The 19,299-nt window shown below is 43.9% G+C and overlaps 1 protein-coding gene across 3 annotated transcripts in view; it reads left to right on the top strand.

Annotated features, from left to right (window-relative positions):
* GRIN2B (glutamate ionotropic receptor NMDA type subunit 2B) overlaps window positions 1–19,299 on the top strand; it is a 220,667-nt gene that overhangs the window by 135,443 nt on the left and 65,925 nt on the right. The window lies entirely within an intron of this gene.

Genomic DNA, 19,299 nt, shown 5'->3' with positions numbered 1-19,299 from the left:
TGTTCCCCTTAAGTTTATTTCCTCAGTTCCTGTGCTGATAATGACTTACAGTTCTATTGTTCCTTCCTTCCAGAAGGATCCTAAGCAATTCACAAAATTAACGTACAGGCGGCATTTCACTATGAGTAACGCTCAGCCACTCGTTGGTGGAATGAGGTTAGGCTGTTTAATGATGCAGAGCAGCACCATGGAGTGGTGTCGGTTAAGAAAGAGGAGTCTCAAGCAGAAGGAGGTGAGGAGTTTTTAAGTGGACTTTGGCCATTGTGTCCCCAGTCTTGGGGAAAAGTGACATGAATCGAGACCAGAAAAGATAAAGTCTTTGTCATTTCTTTCCCCTAGTGCAGGAAGGATGCAAAGCTGTTCAAGCAGGTCCAGAGGGGGTCATAACGATGCTCAGAGGGCTGGAGCACCTGTCTTACAAAGAAAGGTTGAGGGAGCTGGGCTTGTTTAGCTTGAAGAGAGGGTGGCTCTGGGGAGACCACATCGTGGCCTTCCAGTATTTGAAGGGAGTTTACACGCAGGAGGGAGAACAACTTTTTACATGGACTGATAGTAATAGGATGAGGGGGAATGGCTTTAAATGAAAAGAAAGGAGATTTCAGTTAGGTGTTAGGACAAAATTATTTACTAAGAGAATGGTGAGGCAGTGGCACAGGCTGCCCAGAGAGCTGTGTGTGCCCCATCCCTGGAGGTTCAGGGCCAGGTTGGATGGGACCCTGGGCAGCTGAGCTGGTGGGTGGCAGCCCTGCCCACAGCAGAGGGACAAAGTGAGTGGGCTTTGAGGTCCCCTCTAACCTAGGGCATTCTGTGGTTCCGTGAGTCTACAGCTTCAGATGATAATGCCTGAGCCTCAGAAATATGGTAGGAGGAACAGATGATTCTGTGAAAAAAGTGGTTTGTTATCAATGAGAACATTCATTAATTCTGGTCAAATCTGAATGATTTCCTTCAGAAGTTTTACTGCTGTAAATGGAAACAGACATTTCTGTATAAACTCAAAAAAGCTCTCAGATACTGTGCAGAGAGGTGACGTGGAGGAGGGAATGCCAGCGTCTCCACCAGATCCTGGTGCCTTGTTAGTCAGATGGTGTGGACAGACTCCCAGGCAGTGGGAAAATGGAGCTCAGATCCCTCTGGTCCAATTCAGAACCAAGGCTGAAATTTACGGTTCTGCCACCTCTGAGGAGAGAGGTGGAATTGTTGGGAAGGAGTTTTATTTTCTTTTGAAAAATGCTATTTCTTTCCCAGTGAGCAGTCATTTGTTTAGATCCAAATTTCCATCACTTTTATTAATAACATCTGATAACAACACAACTTTTGTGTGCATGCAGAATGGAAGAGTTTGATTAATGGAAGATTGAAAAAAGCAAGCAAACCTGGCTTTATGCCGAAGAAAAACCTTTGATATTTTCTTCTGTGTTTTCAGACCTTGCTTTCAAAAACTCATGCTTTTGCGCAGCCTGATCAAGACACCATCTGGGTCAGTGTTGGAACATGCAGGGCCAGCACTTGCAGGGCTGGGGGAAGCTTGCTCCCTACTGCATAACACAGGGTGCACACTGCAGCAGCTCTGCTAATAGGTGCTGCACATCCCTTCATACTCCACTAAATCTACCTTGGTATTATGTAATACTGTGATGCTTTGGCTTTTGTTCTTTTTCCAAAAGAAATAGTGATTGCTGGTAAATCAACTTACAGTGGGTGCAGCAGTGGGAAGCAGGGATGTGCTTGAAGTTCACCATCAGCTTGAGCTCTAAGTAGTATCATTTAACAGTCCCGCTGTCCAGGCTGGGATGCTGGGAATAATAGAAAAAGATCTTTCCTCTGCAGTCTGTTGTCTGAGATCAGGTTTTGAACTCTGAGCCTAACTGCTTGCTCCAAGCATCATCAGGATGTTTTCAGATTTTGGGATAGTTCAGGTCACTCCTTAGAAGCCAGTGTTTTACTTTTGTTCTATTTTAGAAGTGGGAGCTATTTGCTTTCCTTCTTGGATGTGTGCTCATTTTCACTGAGGCCAGAGTTCTTTGTATCACTGCATTTAATTATGTTTGCTTTGTAGACTGCTGGGATTATGGCAGCACTGCATTCCTGTAGCTTTTCAGCCTTGGAGATGAGCTTTCTGTGGACAGCAGCTTCCCTTGAGCTCCTCCTGTGCATAGATCAACCTGCATCTGTAGGTTTCTCCAGCTCCAGTCCTCATCCCTTTTCCTACTGTGGGTTGTTATTTGCGGTCCTGGCTTTTGCAATGACCAGGGAACAAACCAATGGTGTATTTCAACAGTTGTTCTCCTCCATGCTTTGGTCTGAGAATAAACCCTGTATGTGTATGTATTTTCCTGCTCAGTGCTCAGACACCTTGCTCCAGCCTGGGACTAATGGGGACACTGTCTTACAAATAAAGGTTAACAGAGTCCAGTCTGGTGAAATCTGCACTGAGGGCTCTCTCCATTAAGAAATTCCCTTATCTCAGATAAACACTCTAAAGTATTCCCAGGGTCATCTGCTCAATGTTACTTGAACTTGAGTTAAAACCTACTTTCTCTTGATAGCCTGTGTCTTACTGGACCCTCACCTGGCTGCAGAGGACAGATTTTCCTCAGGCTGCATTTTTTGCCAGATAGGGAGTATGACAATTTCCAGCAAACGTGTGAAGAGTATAATCAATAGAATAAAGAAGGACTTCTTTAGGACAGTCCAAGTGGGTGTAATTAAAGAGTGATGAGAAGGCAGGAGTTAAAGCAGAAGTGTTTTTATGCTGAAGATCAGGGGGTTCTTTTAGAAGATGCCAACCAGTTGTCTGGGGAGCATTGTGGGAGCCTTGTTGCTGCAAATATTGAATGTGAAATGGGAGGTAGAGAGGAACTGACAGGAGGGGCATCTACCACATTTGTTATCCTCCCTTCTCCAAGCCTTTCTGTGTTTGGTTCTGCAGCCCTCCCGGGGAAATCCTCCCTCTCCCAGACATGCTCATCTGTCAGCCAGCCCCTCTGCCCTTCTGTGAGTGGGAGCACCAAAGAGATTTCCCTCCCCTTCTGCTTGAAGGGAGGGAGCCCAGTTTGTTCTGAAACACGGAGAGAGGACTGAGAAGCCCTCCAGTGCCCTGATGAGAGTGGCAGAGCTCTGCACTACCAATGCTGTGCTTGTGCGGGTGGAATTTTCCAGGAGCATCCCCATCCACCACCACCACCCCTCTGCAAACTTTCAGAAACGCAACTCATGAAAATGCATTCTTAGCACACAGCTGACTTGGTCAACATCTGGTTTCCAAAGAAAGTGCTGCGAGAGATTTGAAATTGCTGTACTATGGAAAAAATGACTTGGGGTAATTATAGATACCTAACAATACAATTTAATTTCTTCTGCCTTATCTTTCCTATATAGTGTATCTGGTAGTGCTTCAAAGAGATAAATACTTCACATAGAGGGCAGTGAGAGGGGTAGGTGAGGGAGAGAAAAAGCCCCCCACAATTTCAGTTAAGATTTGAATTGAAAGTAAATGTAAGCAAAGAAATAGATGTTATGCAGTCCTGCTTCAGAAAGCAAGTCTGACTGAGGGAGGACCTTTGCCTTTATTATGCGTTGGCTGTGGGAAGAGAAGGGGAATGTGGAAGGTTTGAGGCAGCTGAGGAAGATGGGATGTCTAAGCACCAATTTGGAAGACAGAGGGAGTTTAGCAGAAAGTCCCCATAGCAGCTGGGGTGCCAGTACTGCTGAGCAGGCTCAGAGCTTGGGAATAGAGGGGAAAGGGAAGAGATGCTTATAACATCAGTCCAGTGTTGAGACTGATTGCTCCAGGAGACAATTCAGAGTGGCTGGCTCACACCCTTTCTCAAACGCACCTTTGCTTCCTTTGATAAAGGGGGAACCTGCAGAGACCACCCTCAGCAAGCTGAAGTGAGAACATGCCTGTATCCCAACAAGGTCTCTTCTCTGCCTCATAAGTGCAGTTACTGTCGGCACCATAGTCCATAGTTCCTGCGTAGGCTATGTGTGTCTGCAGCCAAGGCTCCTGCTGGCCTTGCAGGAAGCAATCATGATCCTTAGGGTGCTACAATTTAAACTGTATGGGGAACCAGTGGACTTTTTCTGTAGAGTCCAACAGCAAGAGGAGGATGTTATAGGATATTACTGTTTCTTTTGGCCAGGAGCACAGCCAGGGTCGCAGTGGACAGGTGGGGGTGGAGGGTGAAGAAGTCCCTCATACCCCTGGGATGCTGCAAACTCTCTCTCTGCCCCTGTGATGGATGCTGTGTCCCACCTCAGTTGCTGGCTCTAAAATGGTTACAGCTGTGCAGAGGTGAAGTGAAAGGCAGCAGAGGCTTCCTAAAGGGATGATGGAAGGTCAGCAAGAGACTTCAAGCTGAGGACTTGTCAATTGCTATAGCTTCTACTGGTAAATTGTCCCCTGCAGGCAAGCTCCTAGTAACATTTAATTTAGAGAAATGCACCAAATGAGATGTAATGAAAATATTAATATTATGAAAGTGTGACTGTTATCTGGAAGAAGCGCTGGTTAAGATTCACTTATCTGTCATGCTCACTGGGGCTTGTCTCAGTGATATAATCCTAAGATCTGTTGATGCTGATGTGTTACAATGCTTAAGTGAAGTCCTTGGGGGAGAGAGTGGGGCACACTTGAGTGACTCTGAACAAATATCGCTTACACTGAGTTTACTTACAGAAAATCATCTGATTTTTATTTTTATTTTATTTTTTGAGGGGAGAAAAAGATGTGTTTTAGTTAAAATACATCTTTTATACGTGGTACTTATTTTTCTTAAGACATTCCAAATTTCTGTGAGAAAGCTCACAAGTTTGAAAAGAGACACTCCAGAGTATTTTGTTGCCACAACCTGTACAAATTGATTTCTTTGTTGGGTTTTTTTTGTTTGTTTATTTGTTTGTTTATTCTCAAATTTTTCAATGCTGTTTTGAAATTTTCAGCAAAAGAAACAGTGTCAGGGACCTCCTCTCATTTATATTCAAATGGATATTTCTGTGTGTTTCAGGAAGCCAGAATATGAACCAGATGATTCTGGTGTTAAAAAAAGAACATACTCTTAGCCAGTGTACCTCCTTCAGAGGAAATTACCATCTCTGCTCCAGAAAGTTCTGAAATGATAAATGCAAAACCATGCAGACGCTGACAGGAATAACTGAACCTTGATTTCTGAAGAAACAGCTAGCGAAGAATAGCAGTGCAAGGTCAAGGTTCTGAAGCTGCAGTCTCTTTCCCTGTTGAGGGTTGATGAAGGGTATGGTGAGCATGGGCACAACCGAGCAGTAGGAAAAGCCTAGAAATGGTTGGAATGGAGTATAAAAAACTAATGGGAAATATTTATGCAGCCTCACAGCTTTGCAGGTTGGTTTCTAGACCTTAAAGCAAAACCAAGCTGCTCTGTGCTTGAAGGGCCTCTCTCACAGGCCATCTAGACATGATCCTTTTAGAGAGCATCATGCAGATCTTTTCCTTGATTCCCTGCCCCCTCTTCCCTTTCCTTCTCTAGAAGTTGCTCTGTTGCTGCAAACTGGACTGGTCTGTGTTATACCGGTACTTCATTTCCCCTACTCTGTGCAGGGCACAGCAGCACCTTTGTCCCCTGGTGAGCTGGCACCATAGTCCTTGCCATGTTCTTCATCTGAAGTGTGCAGGCCCAGGGAGCCATTTCAAGCTTCCCCTCCAAATAGCTCTGGTAAGGTACTGGTGTAAAGTTCAGCAAAGCCAGAACATTAGGACAGCTGAAGAAAGGGAGAAGGGATGAGAAAGGGAAAGGTTAAAATAAATAATTCTTGTGATTTCAGTGTTGAAAAGAGATTGATAATGTCATTGTTTAAAAACTCATATTTTGGGGAAGAGACTAAAAAATGGTTATTTTTGCTTAGAATTTTGCTGTTACTGGTCATTCATTTCTAGAACAGTTTGTAGAGCAATGAGTTGTATATACACTGTAATGTGCTCAATCAGCTACCTACCTGCAGTGTAGCATGAACCTTGGTAGAAACTGTAACTGGCTTCAAGGATTTTCTGACATCACCTTTGTTGAAAGAGGAACCAGGTTACCAGCTTTCTGTGAGCAACTCCAAGGGACAGTGGAAGGAGCTATCTTTTAAAGTAGGTGAGCTCTCTTTTTGCCTGCCTGGCAGAGGCTTCTTTGCAAGATTTCTGAGATGTCTGTCTAGAAGGAGAACTGAAGACCTCAGATTTTCTTCACCTGTTTCAGGCCAAGTTTGGGGATGATGAGGCTGTTAAGGTTGTAATAATCACGCACATACTTTCTATTAACTTATCTGTTTTGCTCCCTTCACTACAGGGTAGTTTGAGGTAATTACTTATCTACACAAGGGCTCTTGGTCTGGGGAGAATGAGGCTTCCATAGGAATATTAGTGCATATTTTTGGTAGTTTTGAGTCTTGGCTGGAAGAAGGATGGAGTCTCAGAAGCATCAGGCAGTATTCCAGTTTGCCTATGAAAGAAGCCTGGATGGCTGACCTGCAGATACCAGGGTCTTCCATCTATGTGCTGTTAGACATGCAGACAAACAATGGCAGCATAGCTATTAGAAAACAACAACAAAAAAAAGTTTTGATTTTACTTGTTGTGTTTTGCGCCTTTCCTACTGAGTTCATTGTCTCTCTTCCTAGTGCATGGCACACAGTGCTGTAAAAGAACCTGTGCTGAAGTCATAGTAAGGTTAATCCATTTCAGTGAATAACGCCCATGCACTGAACCTAGAGTTCATCTCTTTTTCAGAGATGGGTCTTCTTTCTGTTGTATTTCTGGGTGCATTTGGAGGTGTGAACTTGCTTTCTGGATCCCTCTCTGGATTTATATCCTGAGCATTTTTTAGTGCTATGCTTTAGTCTGCATTGAAATTAGCTGGATTAATTGAGCTAAAAGTCTGTGAATTTGTTTCTTATGTAGTAGTATGATCTTTGTGCAGTGTACTAGATACTGATACTTTCTTCTGTGCCCTTGGTAAAATGCATATGACTGTTGTTGACCTTTAAGACAAGTTGCATAGCCTGCTCTCTCTGGCTGTTCCTGAGGAGAATGGTGGTGTAGGGGAGGTGTTGAATGTATTTCTTCTTTATGGGCTGTGGAGGTCTCTAATGTCATTTTCTGACCTTGTGTTAATTGGAAGTGTTTTCATGGATGTTTTTCATTTTTATTGCTATTGCACTTGGAGAGATTGAAATAATACACAGCACTGAATAAGAAATAAATAAAAACAATGATCTTAGGAAGTTTGGCAAATCTTATGTCTGTGGTGCCTGGAACCTCCTTGTTGGTTAATAAACTATTTGTCTTTTTTCTGTTTTCTCTTCTGGAGAAAGGTTTCTCACAGGTTCTCTCTTTTACACACAGTGAACACATGAAATGCAATAGGCAATGAACAGGTGAAGCAGATTCTGACTGGTAGGGATGCAGGGAGGTAGGAGATGAAAGTATGGCCCTGCCTGTGGTGGACGGATTGGAGATTCATGATCCTTGAGGTTCCTTCCAACCCAGGCCATTCTGTGATTCTGTGCAAGTATGCAATGTGAAGTGATAGAGCAATGGTGAGGTATATGTTGGCTCCTTTGTTAATCAAGAAGACAAAAGTGAGGGGCTGATCAAACAACGTGTCCTTCTTCTGGGTTAGGATAATGAATCTAATTTCCCTAGTGAGGTGACTGATTGTCTGTAGACAATTCACATCAGAAGTCCCTGAGAATTGGACTTGATTGATAAATGAGGAGCAACACAGCAGTCCATGGATATCCTCAAGCCCTGGTGCTGTAGGAGTGCATAGTGGTGTTTGTTCGGTTCTGCTGGTGCAACAGCAGCAAAATCACATCAGGTTGAACCTTCTGGCTTGTGGATGGATTGATCCACACTGGCCTCCTTTATTATCGCTTATCACTGAAGAGGGTGGCTCATGCAGTTGAGACAACACTTTTCTTCCCATTTTATGACAGTCATCTGGAAATACTTGCAGTTGTGTAACCATGGCTATAGAAGAAGAATTTGGTAGAAAGCTCATAAGAGTCCCTTGTCTCTTGTATTTTGCCACATCCAGATAAAATCCCTAAACTCTTTTGCTGCTGTTCACTAAAACTGTCTTTGATAATCCATTTTCTAAATCCACTTGAAGGAGACACAATTTTATTTACTTTGATTTCCATCCTCAGTCTTGGACAATAAAGTTTGAAAAAGGACCAATTTCTGAAATAAATCAATTCAAGAATGAAAATTTTCTGCTTACTCCCATCTTCAACACATTAATGCATCTGAAGAGAAAGGAAGGTCTTGGCGTTTAGTAATTCTCTTGTTCTTTCTGTTAACACCACTGGGGTCTGTGTTGGGTGGCATGTGCTTTAGACCAACTCATTCCTCCTTCCTCTCTTATCAGTGTACAGACTTACCATGAGGAGCTATGGAAGGACAGGTGAAAATGTCCTTATCTCTTCATAACACTGGGCCAGAAGTAACTTTCCTGGCTGCTGAGAAAGCAGAACATGGAGAAATGGCAGCTGAAATTAAACTGTGGCAAGAGAAAGGTGATAGTGAGAAGTACTATTTGACAGAGCACATCAAATCTAAAAGGTGTCTTTCAGTGCAAGGCCTCTGTCATTTAGCTTCATGGTGAACATGACCCATGGGGAAGTAATGTTATTTTCTTAAGCTGCTAAGAAAGCTCTGTCCATGCTACAGGCTTTTCTGTCCATGGCTATGAATCCACATCTCCACAGCAGGTTATGAGTTCATTGTGTTTTAATATTGGCAGTAATTGATGTGGGAGACTTCAGAGTGGTTCAGGATGTCCTATTTGCTCAGTAACAAGACAGGACTGCCTTTGTTTTTGCTCTCTGGAGAGCAAAGTGAGTGTGATCTCTGGTCTGTTATTCCAGGCTATTCCACAGATCTTGAGAACAGTTAAAAATGCTAGTGGAGTTATTTAAATGTCCAGTGATTTGGACTCAGAGGATAAGGCCTTGTCCTTAGGGTATTTTAAGTGTATGGTCCCCAAGGGCTCAGGAAAAGAAAGAAGTTTTTGTGTTAGAGACAAGCACTTTTCTGCTAGACTTTTTTGCTGAAAGATTCATCCCTCAGAGCTTCCCTTAGGCCAGGACAGTCAATAGAGGTCGATCTACTCATGGTGTAGTTTATACATCATTATATGAACAGCATCATGGTCTAACCTCTCCAACAGTAGTACGGCTTGAGGGAAAATAGCCCATATTTTTAGTTTTGGGGGTGATGTTCTTTTCCATCCTATATCATCTTGTTCTGGCTGTTATTTGGGACTTGTGTTCAATGGCCAAAGACATCAGGCAGATGAAATGCCAGTTGTGATGTTCTGGTGAAGCAATATTGTGTCCTACTTGACTTGTCAACATCCAGGCTAGCCTCTAGCTGACACTTTCCTACCGCTGCACCCAGTCTACCAAATGTAACCCCAGAAGAAATCCTCATCATAGATGTGAACAGGCAATTATTGGTGCTGGGTGGGAATCTAGACCTGTTGCCCTGATGTTTCCAGTAGGTGCATGCTTCAATGTATTGATTGCAGGTCAGGCAAAACTTTGCATGTGATACTCTGTGAATGGGACAGATGAGAGGTGTTTGGCATCTACAGAAAGCTGTAGATATGCATGTAGGTTATTTGTGGCTAACTGAGTGCCTGTGGAAGTGTCTTGGTCCTGCTTGTATTTCTATATTTGAATTTGAGATACTGGTCCTTGTAGTTTGTGTGGAGTACTGCCGCATTCTCTCTGTCTGCATGCACTGCCAATTGCTACTTCATTTCTTTCAGTCTTAATTTATAGTCTGTATCACAAGAATTTTTACCACCTCCATAACCCCAAGTTTTTCCATCTTTGCTTCTTTCTAATCACTGACATTGTAATTCTTGGCATTGTTCTTGATGCTGAGAATGCCTGGTCCTTTCCTCATTTCCTCATACTTTGTGACCTCGCTGTTGTGCTATGACAGTAAGCTCCACAATCTGAAGCTCCAGCATGTAAAAGTATTTCCCAATACACAGAATCATAGAATCATTAAGGTTGGAAAAGATCTCTAAGATCACCTAATCCAGCCATCAGCCCATCCTTACCATGCCCACTGACCATGTCCCTCAGTGCCCCATCCACACAGCTCTGGAACACCTCCAGGGACAGAGACTGCACCACCTCCCTGGGCAGCCTGTGCCACCACAGCACGGTTCGTTCTGAGAATTCCCAACCTGAACCTCCTCTGAATGCCTCTGAATGGCAACTTAAAGCTATTTATTTCCTCTCAAGACTGTTACCTGTGAGAAGATGCTGATTCCCACCTCGCTACAACATCCTTTTAGTTAGTTGACCTTTTAGGTAGTAGTTCATATAACTACTTCTTTTTAATAAAAGGACACTTTGTAGTGGTAGGATTAATCTATGATGGGTTCATTTTTAACCTTGTGCTTGTTCAGTGGATATATGGCTGTTTGCATCTGATGAAATCTTGTTCACAATTAGAAAAGTTCTGAGTGATTGTGAATGAATGTTCCTTGAGATTGCAGCTGTTCCTTGAGATTTGTTCTCATTTCAAATGCTCATCAGCTGTGAATCTCCAGAGAGAGCTACACCTGGACATCTGACTTTCTGAAGTTGTATTTGGTCTCTAGAGCAAGAACAAACATTAAATGTGGTCTGTGTTCAACATAAATAGCAGTTTGAGGGGCAGCAGATTCATGATCTTGTTCTACTCAGGACACAGTCTTCTGTTGCAGATCCATGTAAAGATATGTTTGAATGTTGGTGGCTGCTTTAGGGTAAGGGCTGTCTTCATAGCCCATCGGGTAAGGGATGTTTCATAGCCCATTGAATTAGATAAACATGGCAGCTCTTAACACTGCAAATTCAGTTGTGGTCAGGGACAACAGAGCAATAGGAATATGGGAATAATGCTACTGGGACAACAGTGTGCCCTGGCCTTCTCCTGACTCCAATTTAGGGTCTTCTCTGCAGCATAGGAGCTGGCCTCTAAGGGCGTGGGCTGCACCCTAGGAAAAAGAGTAGATGCTGCTCTCATCTCAGAGAGTAGGAAGAAAGGGGGTGGTAGTACAGAAATGTTACTACAAGATGCCTCACATCTTTTGGCAGAAGGAGCTCTTTACTCAGATTCTTCCCTTTTCTCTGTCTTTCCAAATCTACTTAGCTACTTCCTTTTATTCTTTTTATTTTTATTTTTTATTTTTTTTATTTCCCTTCTCACTGACTGGGTTTGTAAAAGCAGCCCAGCTGGGACTGAGGTAGAACAGCAGACCAGCCTCTTGTGCTCCCTCCTAAATGCCTTTTCAAGCAAGCTCAATAATTGATGAGCACCTGCATCCTTGTCCGCACTAAAGAGTGCACGTGGTACTTAGTACATGAAAATGCTATTTTGTCCATCGGAGCTCATCCCTGGAACAGCACCATTTCCCCAGGATACCAGTTAATTGTTCTCTCAGTACATATAGAGGGACTTCCTTCCTCCAACGCTCTCAGCTACTTGACTTCATGCAGCCTAGATCTTGTGCCTGATCCCAACACATGGCGTTAACCTCAGTGCACAGTTCAGACTCCTTCCTCCAGTGAGTTTCTTCTTCAACCCAGCATATCCTCATTCCTAAGTGTAACAAGCACAACAGGCCTCAGATCACTTCCTGGCTTTCCATGCCTTGGATTATCATTCTGAGTTATTGGATGATTTGTTGCTTTCCTGAGATTAGCTGCTTTTGGTCAGCATGGAGAATGCACTGACATAGTTGTGGATGCAAGAGGGAGCAGAAAGTCAGGACTGAAATGTCTTAGAGGAGCTGGTGAAGGACGTTGTAGAAGAGAGATTGAGAAGTGTCACATCAGGGAAGCTGCAAGCCGTCATCTTAACGTTGGTCCCTGCACAAGGGTGGAATGGAGTGAGCAAACCCGAGCAGCTCAAGGTGTGGTTGAGCAGGACAGAGGCATGTTGACAAGAAGTGTGGAGGGAGAGGAAGGACTAAAATAGTTGAAGTGTCACAGATGGGGTCTAAGGTGCACTGACCAAACTGCTTATTGCTGTCAAGGACTGAAATGGCAGGATGAGCAGCAGGCCAGTGCTGTCAACAGGAGGTCTGGTGCATGTTAATACCAGTCTCTCTTCTGCTGTCATCGCAATGAGGGAGACTTGCTCAAGGGCAAGGGTACATGTTTCCCAAGACAGGGTAACCACATCCTTACTTCTGTTGCAGCAGCACATTACATACGTAACCTGCCCCTTTTTTTTTTTTCCAAAGGAAATTTACAGAAAGTGTTCTGTAAATGCACTGCAATGGATATGCACTTGTAAAGCTGTTACCAGCTAGTATCTGCTGGATACTGGAGAAACCTGAACGCTTGTCTTTAAAAAATAGCTGGAGCAGTGAGGGGAGGAGAGGTGGGTAGAGAAGGAAGGAGTTTGGGAATTGCAGATTTCTGGAATCATTGTTGCTTAACCCTTGTCTTCAGAAAAAATATGAATTATCAGCCAAACTCCTTGTCAGCACCTGAACAATAGCAAGGTAACATGTAAAAGTCCACTAGGATTTGCTGAGAACACTTCATGTCAGATCAGTCTAATATCTTTCTGTGACAGGGTAACAGGCATTGTGGACAGAGGTGAAACTGAAGGTTTCATCTGCTTTGACTCCAGTTAGGTTTTTACCATCTCTCTCATCACATTTTGTTAGCAATCTAGAGGAGCAAGGTCTCAAGGAGAGCTAATAACAAATGCATGGAGGATGAATAAGAATGTCAAATGGAAGGGAACACTGGCTGGGGTTCTGTGAGGGTCTGTCCCATGCTCAGTTCAGTTCAATGTTTTCTTTAACAGCCTCAGTGATGGATGAAGAATTTGCATATCAAATTTGAAGATGACAGCAAGCTGAGGGGGACTGAATTTGTTGGAGAACAGGATTAGAATTTGTAATGATCTTGGCAAACTGGAGATACATGCTGGAAAAGTGAGATGTAATTCAATAGAGACAAGTGCAAACTATTGTACTTGGGCAGCAATAATCAGCGACATAAATACAGTGTGGAGAAAGATCAACTAGATCACAGTTCTGCAGAAAAGGATTGGGGGGGCATAAAAGGATCACAAGCTGAACATGGTTGTTTGTTGTTGAGAAAGAGGCAAATGCTGTACTTGGATGTATAAATAGGAGTTCAGCCTGCAAGGCGCATGATGTAATCACTGAGCTCTGCTCAGCAATGGTAAGGCTGGAAAGCTCGGTGCAGTTTTGTGGATAGCTCTTTGTGAAAGAGCTGGACAAACTGGAACAAGTCTGGAAAAGCTGGAACAAGGGGAAGCAGTGAAAACAGTCATGAATATAGAATATAAGACAAAAAAAGCAGTAATTTAATAAAATGGAATTGTGTAGTCCTGAGTTAAGGGGGACTGGGGAGAAGGGGAAAGAGACTGGACAACATGGAACAAATTCTCAGTTTCTGAGCTTCCCTGTTTGCAGCAGTGGCTTTGACAGCACTGTACAATAATACTAGTGACTGTACCAGGACCATGATACGGTCCCCCATGACATCCTTATAACAAAGCTGAGGAAGTATGGGATAGATGAGTGGACGGTGAAGTGGATCGAGAATTGGCTGACTGGCAGAGTGCAGAGGGTTGTCATTGGTGGTGCGGTGTCTGGCTGGAGGCCTGTGACTAGTGGTGTCCCCCAGGGGTCTGTGCTGGGTCCAGTCTTGTTCAACATCTTCATCAACGACCTTGATGAGGGGATAGTGGCCACCCTCAGCAAGTTTGCTGATGACACGAAGCTGGGAGGATTGGCTGACACGCCTGAAGGCTGTGCAGCCATTCAGAGAGACCTGGACAGGCTGGAGAGCTGGGCAGTAAGAAACCGGATGAGGTTTAACATAAGCAAGTGTAGAGTCTTGCATCTCGGTAGAAATAATTGCATACACCAGTACAGGTTGGGGGAAGACCTGCTGGAAAGGAGCTCTGCTGAGAGGGACCTGGGCGTCCTGGTGGACGACAGGTTGGCCATGAGTCAGCAGTGTGCCCTTGTAGCCAAAAAGGCCAATGGCATTCTGGGGTGCATTAAAAAGAGCGTAGCCAGCAGGTCAAGGGAGGTGATCCTCCCCCTCTACTCTGCCCTGGTGAGGCCTCATCTGGAATACTGTGTCCAGTTCTGGGCTCCCCAGTACAAAAAAGACAGGGATCTCTTGGAAAGAGTCCAGCGGAGGGCCACAAAGATGGTGAAGGGCCTGGACCATCTCCCCTACGAGGAGAGACTTAGGGAACTGGGTCTGTTTAGCCTTGAGAAAAGAAGGCTGAGAGGGGACTTGATCCAGGTTTATAAATACCTGAGGTGTGGGAGCTATAGTGGCGAGGCTGGTCTCTTTTCAGTAGTGCGTGGGGACAGGACTAGGGGCAATGGGCTGAAACTCCAGCATAGGAAGTTCCGCACGAATGTGCGCAAGAACTTCTTTACGGTGAGGGTGACGGAGCACTGGAACAGGCTGCCCAGGGAGGTGGTGGAGTCTCCTTCTCTGGAGATATTCAAGACCCGCCTGGACGCCTACCTGTGCGACGTGGTGTAGGGAGCCTGCTTTGGCAGGGGGGTTGGACTCGATGATCTCTAGAGGTCCCTTCCAACCCCTATAATTCTGTGATTCTGTGTGATTCTGTGACTCTTACCTGGTCCCTTATGGAAGGGTTTGTGTGTGTGGAAGTCCAGATGGTTTCTGAGGTCCTCAAGGTGAGGTCCTCAAGGTGAAGGCAAAAAGGCTGATGGGGGGAGGCCGTCTTCTGCACAGCATCTGTAACTGTGGCAGCGGGATAAAGGCTTTATATTAACTCTTCTATTGCTTTCTTCAAGCCAGGGTTCTCTCTTTATTGACTTACTTGGACTTATCATTGACCTTGTCTTTTTCTTTAATCTACATTTTATGTATGCATATATCTGTTCACTGCTTATCTGCCTGTCAAAACTGTATATTCACAGTGGTTTAAGTTGTCTGTCTTCCACTCTCCTGGACTTCTTGTGTGTGCCTTCGATCCTCTTCCATCTGAGCTACTGTAATTCCCTTGGACTTTCACCTTTCACTTTAGTATTACATTGTCACTAAAAACAACTTCCAGAGATCATTCTCTCAAGATGTTGCACACTACTAGAAGATAACTAAAAATGGATATGGAGAAAGTGAGAGATCTTGAGAGCAGTAAGGAAGTCAAATACCTGTACCATAGCATAAAGAAAAGTACTTGCAACTTGCTATCTGAGTAGGTGTTGTAAGCTGGGCTGGCAACTCTTGTAGACATCATTGTTGAAAAGATTTTGAATGCTTGATCTCATGGTTTGTAACATGATGTCTAGATTTCAGATGGATGCCAGAGTGGCAGATTTAGTTTCTCAGAGAAAGTGAGAAACAAATAGATGCCTCCATGCCTGAAACAATATCCAATTCACTCCTAATTTTCAAATTCAAAAAGTATTCACTACATAATGTCTTAACATCCATATTTTTTATTGAGTATATTCATAGCCCTTTGTCATGTGCAATACTTCAAATATGCTGTGAGTCTGAGACCCTGTGAACTCTTTGACTAGTCTTGTCTGATAAAACTTAGGAGCTATATAAAGCAGCCCTGAAGTGTGGAGGCAATATTTTGGCATAGAAGGGCAGGTGTTTGTTCTTACTCTTTTCAGAAGATGTGAAGTCTGTAGTTGGCGATAAAGAGGGCATGCAGGAAAGCTCCTAAGAAGGCAGAAAACAGAAACGCAGCATTTTTATGGATGAATGAGCTTTTATGCAGTTGCTTTTAAAAGGCGAAATTATATGGCCATTTGCACTGCCTCTTGATTGCTCAGTGCACCAGCTATTCTTTATGCTGCATGCCATTTGCTGTCTTGTATTTAACTTTGCAAAATATTCTGGGATGCAGTTTGCATGAACACTCCTATATTAACACTGTGCAGTTTCGTAATCTTAGATGGGGGTAGAATTTCCTTCAGGAGGGCCTGTTAATTCCCAGTATTTCTTGCCCTTATTTTGTGCCATCCCGAGTTAGCTGAGCTTTAGATTTGGATATAACAGATGGCTATTCTATTGTAGCCTTTTTGGCCCTTTTTCTCCCACTGTCATGCTATGGCTATAAGCTTTGAAGGGTCATTATCTAAATGATTGCATAGAAAAGTCCTTTGGGAGCCAAATTCACCTCTGGCATAAGTGTCTGCAATTCCATTGACTTCAAAGTAGTTTCACTGCTTGACGTCAACAGTAAATTTTTGGAATGTAGACATCAAAATGAGCAGTACTAAGGCATAATGGAGTGATTTTGTCCCCAGAATGACCCTTTCTTGGGCTTGGTTTTGCTCATTGATGGTGTTGCACTTCATTTTTCTGTTTGCTTCTGTCCTGAGACTTTCTCTTCTCTTCTCTTCTCTTCTCTTCTCTTCTCTTCTCTTCTCTTCTCTTCTCTTCTCTTCTCTTCTCTTCTCTTCTCTTCTCTTCTCTTCTCTTCTCTTCTCTTCTCTTCTCTTCTCTTCTCTTCTCTTCTCTTCTCTTCTCTTCTCTTCTCTTCTCTTCTCTTCCCTTCCCTTCCCTTCCCTTCCCTTCCCTTCCCTTCCCTTCCCTTCCCTTCCCTTCCCTTCCCTTCCCTTCCCTTCCCTTCCCTTCCCTTCCCTTCCCTTCCCTTCCCTTCCCTTCCCTTCCCTTCCCTTCCCTTCCCTTCCCTTCCCTTCCCTTCCCTTCCCTTCCCTTCCCTTCCCTTCCCTTCCCTTCCCTTCCCTTCCCTTCCCTTCCCTTCCCTTCTCTTCTTCCCTTCCCTCTTCCCTCTTCCCTCTTCCCTCTTCCCTCTTCCCTCTTCCTTCCTCATCCTTTTAGTCTCCAATTTCATACACCCTGCACATTCCCCACACTGTCTCCCCTTTGCAGCCAGCTACACTAATACCTAGCAGCAGGTGTTGTTGGGACAAAGCTAAAATTGCCATCCTGTGATCATCACCACTAGGTCTCATGAGACTGCGGAAGATGCTGTAGACCAAAACCCACAAATGCTGTCTCACAGATGTTGCAGTCCGGGAGATTCATATCTGCCTTACACCAGGGAACAGAAACAAGGAGGAATTGTGGAAGCCTATTTTACATGAATGTTACAAAACTGAGGTATTCTCAGCAACCAATACACAATTATTGGCTACATTTAGAGATTTATAACCCTTCTGTAGGGGACAGGTTGTGTCATCAGCCCCTGGGATGGGGGGACAGTAGTTCAGGTTGGCAAAGCCAGAACCGATTGACTCTTATTGGCAAGAAACTATTTTTGGGAGCCAATGACGAGAACGCCGTGTACTGCTGCAAGTTTGGCTCTACCTTGCAAGGTTATTATCTGAGAGTTTAATCAGAGTCTGGCAAATGCATGAAATGAGCAGCTAGTGTCTTAAAGTGTGCATTTTGTCTGGTGTCAGGAGGAAGGAGGGACAGTAGGGAGGCTATTGAAATATGAATGGAATAAAACAGGAATTCATTTTTTGAGTTTCTGCCATTTTTTTTTTTTTCATTTACAATTAAATATATAAAAGCGATATATATGTGTCTATAATTTTTATATATTGTATGTAACTCCAGGACAGACTTTCCATGTCTGTGATCTCGTGGTTGTCAGGCAGAGGCAGATCTGGAACACTGCAAACCTTTCAATTTCCCCTGTTGCTCTGTGGATTAGCTCTATTTGTAGAGATCACTTTACCCTCTGTAGCAATGCAGGCCTACCTCCTTAGGATGAGCAATGCAGAGCCATCCTAACTGGCAGTTAGGAAAGAGGTGAAAATGGAGGAGTAATTAGAAAGAGAAAGCCTGTAATGAATAGCACTTGGGTTGCAATATGGCTGTCATTTACCTTCTTGCAAACAGCAGCTCTGGTTAGATTGATTCATGAACTCTGCAGAAGCGGCAGCTTATGTTTATTTTGATTATTTGTATTACTGTAGTCTCTGAAAATCCCTGCCATTAACAAGTGCTTCGTTGTGCTGGGAGCAGCACAGAGAGACCAAGATGATTGCTATAACCACTAAACACTTAATGTAAATAGCAGAGAAAACATGGGCACCCAGAAGAGATGAGGGGGTCAATGCAGAGGAATGCAGGCCGATGAAGAATAGTGGTAAATATCCAAGACTTTCTTATTGTGAATACTTCAGAAAGACTCTGTGAAGAGCTGGTGTATTTAATTCATTGATAACAGTGAATCTTTTTGCACTGATCTGCTGGGGGAATGCAAAGGGGGAATCAGGCAGTATTTGTACTCTTTGTGGTGCTGTCAGCAACTTGACTGTTGTCAGTTACCTGCAGCCATTTGGGCAAAATCAGAACAGAATATGAGGAAAAGCAACACCATAACTTCACTGGTATTCGTGGGACCTCACTCATGAAGGAGGTCAACACTGAAGAAAGGTTAATGGGTCTCTAAAATCCTACAGAAGGTGAAACAGGTCATCATTCACATCTTGATACTGACAGAGAGAACAGAGGCATCAAGCATCTTGAAAAAAGCACTTGATGTAGCTGAGCAGAGAGGAAAGGGAAGGCTGAAAAGAAAGGGGAAAGATGGTATCTGGGCAAATGATCTCTGAAACAGCCTTTTGAATGGACGAGTGGGGTGTCCCACAGATATTTGTCAAGGCCATATAAAAAAAGATGTTGGAGTAGGGAGAGGGCAGTCTGGGAAGGTCAACAGTGTGCCCCGGTGGCGCAGCGGTAGAATTCCCGTTTGCAACACCAGGGGGCCCGGGTTCGAATCCCCTCTGTGGAGCAGGGGGTAGAAGTGCCGCTCTGCTACACAGAGGGCTCGAATCCCGGGAGTTGGACTCGATGATCTCTAAGGTCCCTTCCAACTCGCACAATACTATGATACTATGATATGATATGATACAGACCTGGATCCTAATCCTGTGCCTCAGACTTGCATCACTGATGTCAGGAACTTGGCTACGTTTGTGCCCGCACAGTGGCCTCTTTCGTACACTGAGGATTTGGAGCACAGAGCTCTCCTTCATTCAATCCCACTGATCTGCTTTCAGTATTTCTTCAGACTTATGTTTTTGGAGGTACCTTGTCCAACCCTCATATAAGACCTGATTTTTTTTCACTTATGAGCACAGGCATCTATACAACAAAGTTACCATTGCAGAAGTGCAGTAAGCTCCTGCAAGAAGTATAAAGGAGTTCCTAGTTAGGTGCAGGTACTTTAAAACACAGTGAATGGAGCAGGTGAGCCTTTCAGAATTTCCTGTTTGTTCTATATTTTAGTGTAAG

The sequence above is a fragment of the Excalfactoria chinensis genome, chromosome 1 (assembly GCF_039878825.1).
Source record: "Excalfactoria chinensis isolate bCotChi1 chromosome 1, bCotChi1.hap2, whole genome shotgun sequence".
Taxonomy (NCBI): Eukaryota; Metazoa; Chordata; class Aves; order Galliformes; family Phasianidae; genus Excalfactoria; species Excalfactoria chinensis.
The sequence above is the reverse complement of the archived record's forward strand: the minus strand, read 5'-3'. Positions and strand labels throughout refer to the sequence as shown.